The sequence below is a fragment of the Schistocerca americana genome, chromosome 6, assembly GCF_021461395.2.
Source record: "Schistocerca americana isolate TAMUIC-IGC-003095 chromosome 6, iqSchAmer2.1, whole genome shotgun sequence".
NCBI lineage: Eukaryota > Metazoa > Arthropoda > Insecta > Orthoptera > Acrididae > Schistocerca > Schistocerca americana.
Window position 1 is genome coordinate 615,015,785 of NC_060124.1, and position 7,078 is coordinate 615,022,862.

Below are 7,078 nucleotides of genomic sequence, written 5' to 3' on the forward strand. Positions count from 1 at the left end.
AGGCACAATGCCGCCTTAAGTACAAGAAAAGAGACTCTTCTTACAGTCTGTGCTTTGATCCTTTCGTGTGAGACCAGGATTAGTTTCCGATAGCCCACTGCAGTTTCAATGTCTTCCTTGGACCATCACATTGACGATGAAACACAGAAATCGCATCGGAATTAAATACAAAAGGCACAATGCCGCCTTAAGTACAAGAATAGAAACTCTTCTTACAGTCGGTGTTTTGAGCATTCCCTGTGAGACCAGTATTAGTTTCCGATACACCACTGCAGGTTCAAGGTATACCTTGGACCTTCACATTGACGATGAAACACAGAATTCGCATCGGAATTAAACCCAAAAGGCACAATGCCGTCATAAGTACAAGAATAGAGACTCTTCTTACAGTCGGTGCTTTGAGCATTCCCAGTGAGACATGTATTAGTTTCCGATACACCACTGCGTGTTCAACTTATTCCTTGGACATTCACATTGACGATGAAAAGCAGAAATCGCATCTGAATTAAATACAAAAGGCGCAATGCCACCTTAGGTACAATAATAGAGACTCTTCTTACAGTCGATGCTTTGAGCATTCCCTGTGAGACCAGTATTAGTTTCCGATACACCACTGCAGGTTCAATGTATTCCTTGGACCTTCACATTGACGATGAAACACAGAAATCGCATCGGAATTAAATACAAAAGGCGCAATGCCGCCTTAAGTACAAGAATAGTGACTCTTCTAACAGTCGGTGCTTTGAGCATTCCCTGTAATACCAGTATTAGTTTCAGATACACCACTGCAGGTTCATTGTATTCCTTGGACCTTTACATTGACGATGAAACACAGATATCGCATCGGAATTAAATACAAAAGGCACAATGCTGTCTTAAGTACAAGAATAGAGACTCTTTTTACAGTCGGTGCCATGAGCATTCCCTGTGAGACCAGTATTAGTTTCCGATACACCACTGCAGGATCAATCTATTCCTTGGACCTTCACATTGCCGATGAAACAAAGAAATCGCATCTGCATTGATTACAAAAGGCGCAATGCCGCCTTAAGTACAAGAATAGAGACTCTTCTTACAGTCGGTGCTTTGAGCATTCCCTGTGAGACCAGTATTAGTTTCTGATACACCACTCCAGGTTCAATGTATTCCTTGGACCTACACATTGACGATGAAACACAGAAATCGCATCGGAGTTAAATACAAAAGGCACAATGCCGCCTTAAGTACAAGAATTGAGACTCTTCTTACTGTTGTGCTATGAGCATTCCCTGTGAGACCAGTATTAGTTTCCGATACACCACTGCAGGATCAATCTATTCCTTGGACCTTCACATTGACGATGAAACACAGAAATCGCATCGGAATTAAATATAAAAATCCCAATGCCGCCTTAAGTACAAGAATAGAGTCTCTTCTCACAGTCGGTGCTTTGAGCATTCCCTGTGAGAGCAGTATTAGTTTCCGATACACCACTTCAGGTTCAATGTATTCCTTGGACCTTCACATTGCCGATGAAACAAAGAAATCGCATCTGCATTAATTACAAAAGGCGCAATGCCGCCTTAAGTACAAGAATAGAGACTCTTCTTACAGTCGGTGCTTTGAGCATTCGCTGTGAGAAAAGTATTAGTTTCTGATACACCATTCCAGGTTCAATGTATTCCTTGGACCTCCACATTGACGATGAAACACAGAAATCGCATCGGAGTTAAATACAAAAGGCACAATGCCGCCTTAAGTACAAGAATTGAGACTCTTCTTACTGTTGTGCTATGAGCATTCCCTGTGAGACCAGTATTAGTTTCCGATACACCACTGCAGGTTCAATGTATTCCTTGGACCTTCACATTGACGATGAAACACAGAAATCGCATCGGAATTAAATACAAAAGGCGCAATGCCGCCATAAGTACAAGAATAGAGGCTCTTCTTACAGTCGGTGCTTTGAGCATTCCCTGTGAGACCATTATTACTTTCTGATACACCACTGCAGGTTCAATGTATTCCTTGGACCTTCACATTGACGATGAAACACAGAAATCGCATCAGAATTAAATCCAAAAGGCACAATGCCATCATAAGAACAAGAATAGAGACTCTTCTCACAGTCAGTGCTTTGAGCATTCCCTGTGAGACCAGTATTAGTTTCCGATAAACCACTGCGTGCTCAATTTATTCCTTGGACATTCACATTGACGATGAAACACAGAAATCGCATCTGAATTAAATACAAAAGGCGCAATGCTGCCTTAAGTACAATAATAGGGACTCTTCTTACAGTCGATGCTTTGAGCATTCCCTGTGAGACCAGTATTAGTTTCCGATACACCACTGCAGGTTCAGTGTTTTCCTTGGACCTTCACATTGACGATGAAACTCAGAAATCGCATCGGAGTTAAATACAAAAGGCACAATGCCGCCTTAAGTACAAGATTAGAGACTCTTCTTACTGTCGGTGCTATGAGCATTCCCTGTGAGACCAGTATTAGTTTCCGATACACCACTGCAGGTTTAATGCTTTCCTTGGACCTTCACATTGACGATGAAACACAGAAATCGCATCGGAATTAAATACAAAAGGCACAATGCTGTCTTAAGTACAAGAATAGAGACTCTTCTTACAGTCGGTGCCATGAGCATTCCCTGTGAGACCAGTATTAGTTTCCGATACACCACTGCAGGATCAATGTATTCCTTGGACATACACATTGACGATGAAACACAGAAATCGCATCGGAATTAAATATAAAAGGCCCAATGCCGCCTTAAGTACAAGTATAGTGACTCTTCTTACAGTCGGTGCTTTGAGCATTCCCTGTGAGACCAGTTTTAGCTTCTCATACACCGCTGCAGGTTCAATGTATTCCTTGGACCTTCACATTGACGATGAAACACAGATATCGCATCGGAGTTAAATACAAAAGGCACAATGTCGCCTCATGTACAAGAATAGAGACTCTTCTTACTGTCGGTGCTTTGAGCATTCCCTGTGAGACCAGTATTATTTTCCGATACACCACTGCAGGTTCAATGTATTCCTTGGACCTTCACATTCACGATGAATCACAGAAATCGCATCGGAGTTAAATACAAAAGGCACAATGCCGCCTTAAGTACAAGAATTGAGACTCTTCTTATTGTCGGTGCTTTGAGCATTCCCTGTGAGACAAGTATTAGGATCCGATACACCACTGCAGGTTCAATGGATTCCTTGGACCTTCACATTGACGATGAAACACAGAAATCGCATCGGAATTAAATACAAAATGCGCAATGCCGCCTTAAGTACAAGAATAGAGACTCTTCTTACAGTCGGTGCTTTGAGCATTCCCTGTGAGACCAGTATTACTTTCTGATACACCACTGCAGGTTCAATGTATTCCTTGGACCTTCACATTGACGATGAAACACAGAAACCGCATCGGAATTAAATCCAAAAGGCACAATGCCGTCATAAGTACAAGAATAGACACTCTTCTTACAGTCGGTGCTTTGAGCATTCCCACTGAGACCAGTATTAGTTTCCGATACACCACTGCGTGTTCCATTTATTCCTTGGACATTCACATTGACGATGAAACATAGAAATCGCATCTGAATTAAATACAAAAGGCGCAATGCCGCCTTAGGTACAATAATAGAGACTCTTCTTACAGTCGATGCTTTGAGCATTCCCTGTGAGACCAGTATTAGTTTCCGATACACCACTGCAGGTTCAATGTATTCCTTGGACCTTCACATTGACGATGAAACACAGAAATCGCATCGGAATTAAATACAAAAGGCGCAATGCCGCCTTAAGTACAAGAATAGAGACTCTTTTTACAGTCGGTGCTTTGAGCATTCCCTATGAGACCAGTATTAGTTTCTGATACACCACTGCAGGTTCATTGTATTCCTTGGACCTTCACATTGACGATGAAACACAGAAATCACATCGGAATTAAATACAAAAGGCACAATGCTGTCTTAAGTACAAGAATAGAGACTCTTTTTACAGTCGGTGCCATGAGCATTCCCTGTGAGACCGGTATTAGTTCCTAATACACCACTGCAGGATCACTGTATTCCTTGGACCTTCACATTGACGATGAAACACAGAAATCGCATCGGAATTAAATATAACAACCCCAATGCCGCCTTAAGTACAAGAATAGAGACCCTTCTTACAGTCGGTGCTTTGAGCTTTCCCTGTGAGACCGGTATTAGTTTCTGATACACCACTGCAGGTTCAATGTATTCCCTGGACCTTCACATTGACGATGAAACACAGAAATCGCATCGGAGTTGATTACAAAAGGCACAATGCCGCCTTAAGTGCAAGAATAGAGACTCTTATTACTGTCGGTGCTTTGAGCATTCCCTGTGAGACCAGTTTTAGTTTCCGATACACCATTGACGGTTAATGGTATTCCTTGGACCTTCTTATTGACGATGAAACACAGAAATCGCATCGGAGTTAAATACAAAAGGCACAATGCCGCCTTAAGTACAAGAATTGAGACTCTTCTTACTGTCAGTGCTTTGAGCATTCCCTGTGAGACCAGTATTAGGTTCCGATACACCACTGCAGGCTCAATGTTTTCCTTGGACCTTCACATTGACGATGAAACACAGAAATCGCATCGGAATTAAATACAAAAGGCGCAATGCCGCCTTAAGTACAAGAATAGTGACTCTTCTAACAGTCGGAGCTTTGAGCATCCCCTGTAAGACCAGTATTAGTTTCAGATACACCACTGCAGGTTCATTGTATTCCTTGGACCTTCACATTGACGATGAAACACAGATATCGCATCGGAATTAAATACAAAAGGCACAATGCTGTCTTAAGTACAAGAATAGAGACTCTTTTTACAGTCGGTGCCATGAGCATTCCCTGTGAGACCAGTATTAGTTTCCGATACACCACTGCAGGATCAATCTATTCCTTGGACCTTCACATTGCCGATGAAACAAAGAAATCGCATCTGCATTAATTACAAAAGGCGCAATGCCGCCTTAAGTACAAGAATAGAGACTCTTCTTACATTTGGTGCTTTGAGCATTCCCTGTGAGACCAGTATTAGTTTCTGATACACCACTCCAGGTTCAATGTATTCCCTGGACCTTCACATTGACGATGAAACACAGAAATCGCATCGGAGTTAAATACAAAAGGCACAATGCCGCCTTAAGTACAAGAATTGAGACTCTTCTTACTGTTGTGCTATGAGCATTCCCTGTGAGACCAGTATTAGTTTCCGATACACCACTGCAGGATCAATCCATTCCTTGGACCTTCACATTGACGATGAAACACAGAAATCGCATCGGAACTAAATATAAAAATCCCAATGCCGCCTTAAGTACAAGAATACAGTCTCTTCTTACAGTCGGTGCTTTGAGCATTCCCTGTGAGAGCAGTATTAGTTTCCGATACACCACTGCAGGTTCAATGTATTCCTTGGACCTTCACATTGCCGATGAAACAAAGAAATCGCATCTGCATTAATTACAAAAGGCGCAATGCCGCCTTAAGTACAAGAATAGAGACTCTTCTTACTGTCGGTGCTTTGAGCATTCCCTGTGAGACCAGTATTAGTTTCTGATACACCACTGCAGGTTCAGTGTTTTCCTTGGACCTTCACATTGACGATGAAACTCAGAAATCGCATCGGAGTTAAATACAAAAGGCACAATGCCGCCTTAAGTACAAGATTAGAGACTCTTCTTACTGTCGGTGCTATGAGCATTCCCTGTGAGACCAGTATTAGTTTCCGATACACCACTGCAGGTTCAATGCTTTCCTTGGACCTTCACATTGACGATGAAACACAGAAATCGCATCGGAATTAAATACAAAAGGCACAATGCTGTCTTAAGTACAAGAATAGAGACTCTTCTTACAGTCGGTGCCATGAGCATTCCCTGTGAGACCAGTATTAGTTTCCGATACACCACTGCAGGATCAATGTATTCCTTGGACATACACATTGACGATGAAACACAGAAATCGCATCGGAATTAAATATAAAAGGCCCAATGCCGCCTTAAGTACAAGTATAGTGACTCTTCTTACAGTCGGTGCTTTGAGCATTCCCTGTGAGACCAGTATTAGCTTCTGATACACCGCTGCAGGTTCAATGTATTCCTTGGACCTTCACATTGACGATGAAACACAGATATCGCATCGGAGTTAAATACAAAAGGCACAATGCCGCCTCATGTACAAGAACAGAGACTCTTCTTACTGTCGGTGCTTTGAGCATTCCCTGTGAGGCCAGTATTATTTTCCGATACACCACTGCAGGTTCAATGTATTCCTTGGACCTTCACATTCACGATGAATCACAGAAATCGCATCGGAGTTAAATACAAAAGGCACAATGCCGCCTTAAGTACAAGAATTGAGACTCTTCTTATTGTCGGTGCTTTGAGCATTCCCTGTGAGACAAGTATTAGGATCCGATACACCACTGCAGGTTCAATGTATTCCTTGGACCTTCACATTGACGATGAAACACAGAAATCGCATCGGAATTAAATACAAAATGCGCAATGCCGCCTTAAGTACAAGTATAGAGACTCTTCTTACAGTCTGTGCTTTGAGCATTCCCTGTGAGACCAGTATTACTTTCTGATACACCACTGCAGGTTCAATGTATTCCTTGGACCTTCACATTGACGATGAAACACAGAAACCGCATCGGAATTAAATCCAAAAGGCACAATGCCGTCATAAGTACAAGAATAGACACTCTTCTTACAGTCGGTGCTTTGAGCATTCCCACTGAGACCAGTATTAGTTTCCGATACACCACTGCGTGTTCCATTTATTCCTTGGGCATTCACACTGACGATGAAACATAGAAATCGCATCTGAATTAAATATAAAAACCCCAATGCCGCCTTAAGTACAAGAATAGAGACCCTTATTACAGTCGGTGCTATGAGCTTTCCCTGTGTGTCCGGTATTAGTTTCTGATGCACCACTGCAGGTTCAATGTATTCCCTGGACCTTCACATTGACGATGAAACACAGAAATCGCATCGGAGTTTAATACAAAAGGCACAATGCCGCCTTAAGTGCGAGAAT